Here is a 10,446-nt window from a genome sequence, read left to right on the forward strand (position 1 = left end):
AAAAAAAAAAAAAAAAAAAAAAAGAAGAAGAAGAAAAGAAAATCAGAAGAAGAAGAAAAGAAAATCATTATAAATCTTAATTTTTGACTAATTCTTCTACTTCTTGTACTATCCTCTCAGAGCTCTAACTAGTGCTATCTCATTCATTTTCACAAATGAGAGGAAAATACTGAGGGAGATTGATTTCATATTCCTCAGCTACAGTATGGCATGAACTCATTCTCTGATTTTTCACTAATACCATTATATGCATAATAGACTCTTGCCTAGTAAAATTTATATAGGCGGTTACTATTTCCATTCCATATAAACAAAAGACAACTGTCATGATTTTTCCCATTTCTGACTTCTATCTACTACTCAGTTTTTCTGGCTTTACTATGTACTTTGTTTAAATGTCAGAAGAAAAGTTTATATATACTTTAGCACTTTGGCAATGCAGCCTTTTTGGGCTGTTGTAAACTTCTGTATACCTTTTATTAGTGTTTCACATTACGTGGAATGAATGTGTTTCTTTATCCCAAGTTCTTCCTGTCTATCCTGTTCTTGGAATTGGTTCAAGTGTTAAATCTTGAGTGCCAATAATAGCAAGCATCCTTGCATGCCCCTTCTTGTTAGGAAAAATTGGGTGTTGTAGCATGCAGATTAGGTGGCTTAAATAACTGGAAATGAACAGTAAACTCTTCTGTCCTTTAGATTTCCAACTTTGGCTCAGTATGTAAATACAATATTTCATAATTCATGTGAAAAGAACTTATATGGATTCCAGTCCCAGTAAGTGAGGATTCTTTTATGAAATCTACTCTATAATTTATATGATATCATTTACAGAAAAAACTACAAATTTTGGGGTGGCACAGATGAACTTTTCTATTCAGTTGTATAAGTTGTCCAGGTTTGATAGCCCTGTTTCTGAGCATTTCCCTGTTCAATTCTCAGATTGAACTATATGCTTTCCTTTGGATTTATCACTGCAAATATACCTGGAGATGAGTAGAAGAAATAGAAAAAAGACTGAGACAATTAACACTCAACTTTCTTTACTAGTGAAAGTGAACAATCACTGGACTTGTTCAAGAGCATAAGGAAATAAAGAACAGGATTTTGTAAAGAGCAAATTGTGTCAGACCAATTTAATTTCCCCCCTATGACAGAGTGGCAGTCCAAGATGATAAGGAAAAAGAAATAGATACTATCTATATAGACTCTAAAAAGGCTTTTGATTTCATCCAACCTGACATTCTTATCAACAAATTAGAAAGGTCTGGTCCAGATCATGTTATAGTTAGATAAAAGCTCTACTTAATAGAAAGACTTCACCCAAAGTAGAAGTTGTAAGTACTTCTATGTTATTTTAGACCAGTTTCATTCACCCACCACCACCACCACCACCACCTTGGAATTCTGTTTGGAGACAGAATATACTTGCCAGGTTGCAATCAGAAATACTTCTGAGAAAACCACACTCTATGTCAAAGTAGAGATAAGGGTAAGTAAGCCATTTTTTAAAGTTGTAGAACTAGACCCAAGATAAAGAAGGATTATATTAAACTAACATATAGCATTAAAAGGCGTAGGTGCCATAAGGAAGCTACACTCAATGTAAGAATGGTGCTGCTATCACTGTTTCATGGCACATGGAAATCTAGACTCACAAAATTTTTCAACTAAAAGAACCTTTGATGTCAAATTTTCTATCCTCTTCATTTTGTAAGAGATGAAAGTACATGCTTAAGGCCGCACAGCTAGTTAATTATAATAGTGGAACTGTAATTCCTACTTTTGTACTTGTTTACTACTAACTGTTGCTGTTGAGGTTTTTTTTTTTTTTTTCTTATAGCTTTCTTGAGGCATATTTTATGTATTTCTAATTCACTCACTTCAGGTATGTGATTCAACCATTTTTTTAAAAGTTACCAAGTTATGCAGCTGTCACTATCAGTTTTAGAACATTTTCATTACCTCAATATAATTCCTTTTGTCATTAATTGTTAATCCCTGTCACCTACATATCTACCAGTTCTATGCAACCACTAATCTACTTCATGTCTCTATAGATTTGTCTTTTCTGATAATTTTCTATAAGTGGAATCAAATATATGGCTTCTTATGTTTGCCTTCTTTTACTTAGAATAATGTTTTGAGGTTGATTTGTGATGTAGCATGTATTTGTAATTAATTCTGTTTTATTGATGAACAATATTCTTTTATATAGACATACCACATTTAATTTATCCATTCACCAGTTGGTGAACATATAAGTTATTTCTTCTTTTGGGCTGTCATGAATAATGTTAATGTACCATTCATGTGTTTGCTTTTTAAATTTAATGTCTTCCACCAAAATTGGGATTGAAATTTCCATCAGATATGGCCTCTTCTCCTATCCTTTTTACCTAGTTCTGGACAGTAGAGTTCCCTCAGACAGCTACTAATGTTGCTATTAACATTCTAATAAATAGCCATGGGAAAATAAATAGTTCAGACAAGAAAGAACTTGTTAATCTAGTAACAGTGTTTTTAGTCTGTGATGGCTTATGAAGAGCTGTTAGTCAAGTGCCCTCCATCTTCACAGAAAATGAGAGGAATTCGATTTAAACCATAGAAGAAAACACTTCAGATGAACATAAGTAAGTGCATTTTATATGGCAGTGGATACTATCAAGGTAATTTGCAATATTATGACAACAAAGCCCATGCAATTTCCTCTGCGAGAAGTTTATATAATGGGTTTAAGTCTGGCTAATGCCAGATGGCTCCTTGAATCCCAGAAAAGAAAGACAGTCCTCTTGTGGTGCTTTTCTGTGTGGTTAAAAAAGACATTTGGCCTTTGGTGTTCACTAAGACCCTTTTGTTGTGCCTGTGAGAAATAAAATCAGTCACTGGAGAATTGTATACAAACCATTAGGTATGGCAGAAAAAGATCAGATGTTATTCCCTGTTATAAATAGCAGTATCTCCTTACTATCAAACTTCTTCTAATTATAGCTAGACTAATCATTATTCAATTCTATAATTGTATGGTTTCTGAAATAATTTCACATCTAAGCTTTTTACTTCATATTTGAACTGTCAGTAGTTCCTGTAAGAACTTGTGAGACAGACCATCATATGGCTGTTCAGCCCTTTTCAGTCTGACTCCATTTTGTTGATCTCCCTTTATTTCTTATCATTCCTATCAAAAGAAGCTCATCACATTGGACTACTCACCATCTCTTGAATTAATCACATCCTTTTGCTCCTCTGTTTTTTGTTTGTTTTTGAATTTATACTAACCTTTTATATCCCTTATATTTGAAGAACTCCAGCCTTGCCTGTAATCAGGCATTATCCCTTCTTTTAAAAAAATAATTATTTATTTAGTTTTATTTATTCATTTATTTATTTTAATTTGACCAGAGAGAGATGCACAGAGAGGGAGAGGGAAAGTGAGAAAGCAAGTCACCAGGTCTGGTACTCTGAAGGCGGTCGGCCATGTAGGAGTGTTCAGCACCTTAACCACCACGCCACCTGCTGGTCCCCAGGCATTATCTCTTCTAGAAGTAAATCTTTCATTTTCCTTAGCCAAATTTATTGCTCCCCTTTTGGGTACTAATACTAGTTTGATAATATAGTTTAATATTAACTATATTATATTAACTGTGTGGCCTTGAATAAGTAGCTTAATTTCTCTGAGTTTTTCTTTCTCTATCTGGAATACTTTTGTACTTGCCAGAGGTATTCTATGAAACTCAATACCAAATCATAGTATATACAAATGTAGTGGAAAAAATGTGTGACAGCAGAAATGTGAGCATACACTTAAGATTATAACTGAATTCATTTTCTTGTGGATCTGCTTGCTCCTTGAGTACAACAATCCTGTTGTATTCACCTTTGTATCCTAAGCACTGAGTCCAAGTCCTGATACATAATAAGTCAGATTGAATCACTTTGAAATAGACATTAGAGATAAATATTGTTATTATCATTTTGCAGATTTGAAATTGAGACCCAAAAATACTAAATGATACAATTATTTACTAATCAAGTCCTGGGCACCTTTCCCTGAGTTCACCAATAGAACTTCCAAAAATCTTCAGAGAACTTATACTCTGACTCTACCTAGTATCAAATGTAGGTTTCTTCAAGTATTATCTGGAACTACCTATTAAAACTTGACTTCTGAAGTGACATATCAAAAATATGAAACAAAAATTCAGAAATGAAAAAAAAGCCACATAAAATTCAGAAATGAAAGAGGAGACATTGCTACCAATTTTATAGGAATAAAAGTTCAAAAGATAGTACTATGAACAACTGTATGCCAAAAAATAGGATAACTTACATGAAATGGACAATTCCTAGAAACATAAAACCTAATAAAACTGAATCAGAAAGAAATAGAAAATCTGAACAGACCTGTGATTAGCCAGAAGATCAAATCAGTGACCGAAAACCTCCCAGCTAAACAAATGGCCCAGGACCAGATGGCTTCATTAGCAAATTTTACCCAAGCATTTAAAGAAGAATTAACACTAATTCTTCTCAAACTCTTCCAAAAAACTGAAGAGGAGAGAAAACTTTCTAATTCTTTATATAAGGTCAGCTTTAGCCTGATACAAAAGCCAGATAAAGATACTGCAAAAAAGAAAACCACAGAGCAATATCCCTTGCAAATATTGTTGCAAAAATTCTCAACTAAATACAGCAAATAGATTTCAAAGGCACAGTAAAAGGATTGTACACCATGACCAAGTGGGATTTATTTCTTAAATCCAAGGTTGGTTCAATTTAAAAAAAAAAAAGAAATCAATGTCCAATTTTATAGGAATAAAAGTTCAAAAGATAGTACTATGAACAACTGTATGCCAAAAAATAGGATAACTTACATGAAATGGACAATTCCTAGAAACATAAAACCTAATAAAACTGAATCAGAAAGAAATAGAAAATCTGAACAGACCTGTGATTAGCCAGAAGATCAAATCAGTGACCGAAAACCTCCCAGCTAAACAAATGGCCCAGGACCAGATGGCTTCATTAGCAAATTTTACCCAAGCATTTAAAGAAGAATTAACACTAATTCTTCTCAAACTCTTCCAAAAAACTGAAGAGGAGAGAAAACTTTCTAATTCTTTATATAAGGTCAGCTTTAGCCTGATACAAAAGCCAGATAAAGATACTGCAAAAAAGAAAACCACAGAGCAATATCCCTTGCAAATATTGTTGCAAAAATTCTCAACTAAATACAGCAAATAGATTTCAAAGGCACAGTAAAAGGATTGTACACCATGACCAAGTGGGATTTATTTCTTAAATCCAAGGTTGGTTCAATTTAAAAAAAAAAAAGAAATCAATGTAATATACCACATTAGCCGCACATGGTCTCCTTGTCATTTCAATTGATGCAGAAAAGGTATTTGACAAAATTCAATACTATTTTATAACAAAAATGCTTAACAAACTAGATATAGAAGGAATTGCCTCAATATAGTAAAGACCATATATGAAAAGCTCATCAATAACATTAACATACAGTAGTGAAAGACTGAACCCCTTTCTTCTAGATTAGGAACTAGACTAATATGTTTACTTTCACCACTTTTTTTCTAGATCTGGAAGTTCTAGTCAGAACAGTTAGGCAAGAAATGAAATAAAAGTCATGTGAATTGGAAAGGAAGAAGTAAGATTATCTGTGTTCACAGAAGACATGATCTTATTTGTAGAAAACCCTTTAGAGTTCCATAAAACAAAAAACAAGCAAATAAAAAACTCAAACTGTTAGAATTAAAAAGTGAGATTAGCAAAGTCATAGGATATAAAATCAACACACAAAACTCATTTGCACTTTGGGGCCAATAGATGGCATTATGATTGGGGGCATTAAACTCCTACCTGGCTGACCATGATTTGAGTCCTGGACCTGGCAGCTTGCTTTATCACTTTCCCTCTCTCTCTGTCTCTCTCTGGTGAATACCTATGCCCTATAGCAAATTAAAAATATTATAATAATAACAATAAATGAAATTAAATAATCCTTTTTAAAATCACTTACATTTCTGTATACTAACAATGAACAATCTGAAAGGGAAATTCAGAAAACAATGCTAGGGCTGGCCCCACAGTGCAGTGGTCCTTACCCTTGCTTAGAGATGGATTCCACATGGCCAGCCATAGTTTGAATCCCAGCCCTAGCAGCTTGAAAAAACACACTGAGTTTGTGTGCTTATGTACCCAAAATCCTGATAAGATGGAGAAATGGAGGAGAAGAGATTGCAGTGTGGCCACACTTAATTGGGGTATGCTTTCTCTCTCTGTCACTGTCTAAAAAGTATACTAGTCCTCTGGTAATAAAAAAGAAAAGAATTCTATTTACAATAGCATCAAAAATAAAATAGGTAGAAGTAAACTTAAGGAAGGAGGCTGAAGATTTGTACTCCAAAAACTCCAAAGCATACTAAAATAAATTAAAGAAGACAGAAATAGACATCCCATATTCACAGATTGGAAGGCTTAATATTATTAAGATTTTATTCCAACTCAAAGTGATCTACAAATTCAATGCCATCCTTATCAAAATTTCAACATTTTTACAGAAATAGAAAAAGCTACCCTAAAGTTCATGTGTAATCTCAAGGGAACATGAGTTGCCAAACAATCTTGAAAAAGAAGACTAAGTCTATAGGTTTCACATTTTCTGATTTTAACTTACTGCAAAACCCCAGTAACCAAAACGATGTGGTACTGGCATAAAGACAGACATATAAGCCAATGGAATCAAATAGAGAACCTGGAAGTAATATATATAATCATATAAATTTCTACACCTGTGTCAATGTCATTGAAGGGGAAAAGACAGTCCCCTAACAAAGGGAAAACTGAATATCCACATGCAAAAGAAGTAAGTTGAATCCTTACCTCACCCCATATACCCAAGTTAACTCAAAATAGATTAAAAAAAAAAATCTAAACAGAAGAACTGAAATGAGGGACCAGCAGTTGGCGTAGTGGCTATGTCACTAGACTCCCATGTAGTCTACTGCAGTTTGAGTCCCAGACCCAGTGGCTTAAAATCACACTGGGTGCGTGTGCATGTGTACCCAAGAGCCTGAGAGGGGAATGGAGGAGAAAGGATTGTGGCATTGCCATCCCCCCTGGGGGCTGATTTCTTGCTTTCTGTCTCTTTGTCTTTCTGGTAAGCACACATACCCTGTAGCAAAAACCTCTCCCCCCCCCCAAAACACAAAGAACTGAAACGATAAAACTTTTAGATGCAACTATGTCACTAGACTCCCATGTAGTCTACTGCAGTTTGAGTCCCAGACCCAGTGGCTTAAAATCACACTGGGTGCGTGTGCATGTGTACCCAAGAGCCTGAGAGGGGAATGGAGGAGAAAGGATTGTGGCATTGCCATCCCCCCTGGGGGCTGATTTCTTGCTTTCTGTCTCTTTGTCTTTCTGGTAAGCACACATACCCTGTAGCAAAACCCTCTCCCCCCCCCCAAAAAAAAAAGAACTGAAACGATAAAACTTTTAGATGAAAAATAAGATAAAAACTTTATTACACTGGATTTCTCAATGATTTCTTGGTTATGACACCAAAGCACAAGCAACGAAAGAAAAATAAACTGACTACATCAAATATTTAAAACTTTTGGGAGCTAGATGGTGACACAGTGGTAAAAAATGATGCTTTTCAAGGCAATCAGACATTAGAAGGTTCCTATTTAAGTCTAGAGACCTCCTAGAGTATGCCAGGCACATGCATACTGGGACTTACTGAAAACTGGGACTTATTGAAAACTGGGGTCAAATGATGGCATTAGCACTCCTATATGAGGCACAATTTCTCTGTCTTTGCCACTCATTGAATAAATATTTTAAAATCTTTATTTAAAAATGTAAAGCTTCCCTTTCCATGCTACCCACACAAGGGTCCATACAGTGTAGTTCTGGATTCTCATTTTAACTTAGAGGGTAATTTTCACTTCTGCAAATGGAGGAGGATATCCTGAAATTCCTTGCAACAGGCGCCCACTTTGGTGGCACCAACTTTGACTTTCAAATGGAACAGCACAGTTACAAAAGGAAATGTGATGGCATCTACATCATAAATCTGAACAGGACCTGGGAGAAGCTTCTACAGGCAGCTCATGCCATTGTTGCCATTGAAAATTCTGCTGAGGTCAGTGTCATGTCTTCTAGGAATACTGGGCAGAAGGCTGTGCTGAAGTTTGCTGCTGCCATTGAATCCACTCCTGTTGCTGGCTGCTTCACTCCTGGAACCTTCACTAACCAGATCCAAGCAACCTTCTAGGAGCCGCATCTTCTGGTTGTTACTGATCCCAGGGCCAACCACCAGCCTCTCATAGAGGCATCTTATGTTAACCTGCCTACAATTATTCTGTGCAACACAGATTCTCCTCTGCACTATGTGGACATTGCCATCGCATGCAACAACAAGGAAGCTCATTCAGCAGGTCTGATGTGGTGGATGCTGGCTAGGGAAATTCTGTGCATGAGTGGATCCATCTCCTGTGAACACTCGTGGGAGTTCATGCCTTATCTTACTTCTACAGGGATCCTGAAGAGATTGAAAAGGAAGACCAGGTCACTACTGAAAATGCTATGACTGAGAAGGAATTTCAGAGTGAATGGACTGCTAAAGCTACATAGTTTACTACTACTCACCTGAGGTTGCAGACTACTTTGAAGGCATGTGGATGACCTCTGTGCCCATCTGGCAGTTCCCTGCTGAAGACTAGAAGCTCAGCCTGCCAGTGAAGACTAATTTGCCGTGCCTCACTGCTCAGGCCACTTGATGGGTGGGAACAAACACTGAGTGGTTTTAAGCTGTTCTTCCACGAACTCTTATACAAAGTGGAAATAAGGTTCTTAAAAAACAGTTTCTAAAAAAAAAAGTAAAACTTTTGTGTATCAAAAGATGTTGGGAACCAGCAGTTAGCGTAATGGCTATATCGTTGGACTCCCACGTAGTCGACCGCGGTTTGCGTCCCAGACCCGGTGGCTTAAAACTCACGCCGGGAGCGTGTGCGTGCGTGCCCAAGATCCCAAGAGGAGAATGGAGGAGAAGGGATTGCGGCATGACCATCCCCCCTGGGGGGTGATTTCTCACTTTCTGTCTCTATGTCTTTCTCTGTCTCTATGACGAGTGCACGTGCCCTATAGAGAAAATCTCTCCAAAAAAAAAAAAAGATGCTAATAACAGTGAAAAGGCAACCCACAAAATGGGAGAAATATTTGCATATTACTAATATGAAATTAATATCAAAATTGTTTCTTAATTATATGTAACTTGGACCAGCAGGTGACATGAAAGTTAAGGCACTGGATCCCACATAACTGACTATACAGCTCAAGTTCCAGACCCTGTGGCTTGAAAATCATGCCAGGCATGAGTGCATACATGCCCACATTTCTGAGAGGAAAGTGGAGGAAAAGGGATTGCAGCATGGTCAACTTCCTGGAGGGTGATTTTTCACTTTCTCTCTCTGTCTGTCTCCAGCATGCCCTGTAGCAAAACTTAGAAGAAAAAAAGTCTATGACTCAACAACAGTAAAAATAAATAACTTTATTTTAAAATGGGCAAAAGTTTGAATAGACATTTCTCCAAAGAAGATACACAAATGATAAGTACATAAAAAGATGCTCAGTATCACTAATTAGAGAAATGCAAATTAAAAACCACAGTGAGATACCACTTCACTTCACACTCAGTAGGACAGTTATTGTGAACACACACACATACACACACACACACAAGTAGCAAGAGTTGGCAAGCATGTGCAGAAACCAGGACCCTTGTACACTGATAATGAGACTGTAAAATAATGTACCCAATATGGAAAACAGTATTGCATTCCTTCAAAAAGGTAAAAATGAGTCCTGGACAGTGGTATAAGAATAAAATGCAATGCTCTGTATGACTGACCCACATGAGAGGGTTCCAGGTTTGTGTTCATTGACTTCCCTGAGTACATCAGGCATGTGTGTGCCTGTGCTCACGGGCTGCGTGAAGCTAGGAGTGGATCACAGTAAACAGACTATGTTGAGAATGCTGTCTCTCTGACTCTTTCTCTCTGTTTGTGTCCCTCACTCTTAGAATAAATAAACAAATTTTAAAAAATAAAAGAAAGGTAAAAATAGATGTCAAGATAGCAGTTAACTTAAGAGACAGAAATAACTGGAGAGAAACATCACTAAGGTCTTGGTGATGTTTAGCTTCTTGATAAGGCTGTTATGACATGGGTATGTACAGTCTGTGAAATTCTTTGTACTATTTGTACATTTTTTGTGTATGAATGTTACACTTTACGAACGATTCTAAAAATGTTGATCCTAGACCCTCCACAGCAGGCCTACAAAATCAGAAACTCTGGGGGTGGGACCTGGAGATGTTGGATTTTAAAAATTCACCTTCTGGACCAGTGGGTGATGTGGCCA

At 36.5% G+C, this 10,446-nt stretch overlaps 1 protein-coding gene across 1 annotated transcript in view; it reads left to right on the forward strand.

Moving 5' to 3' along the window:
• Positions 1 to 10,446, forward strand: part of LPCAT2 (lysophosphatidylcholine acyltransferase 2) — an 86,016-nt gene that overhangs the window by 55,745 nt on the left and 19,825 nt on the right. The window lies entirely within an intron of this gene.

This window comes from Tupaia chinensis, unplaced genomic scaffold (genome assembly GCF_000334495.1).
Source record: "Tupaia chinensis unplaced genomic scaffold, TupChi_1.0 Scaffold000235_1, whole genome shotgun sequence".
In the NCBI taxonomy this organism is placed as follows: domain Eukaryota; kingdom Metazoa; phylum Chordata; class Mammalia; order Scandentia; family Tupaiidae; genus Tupaia; species Tupaia belangeri.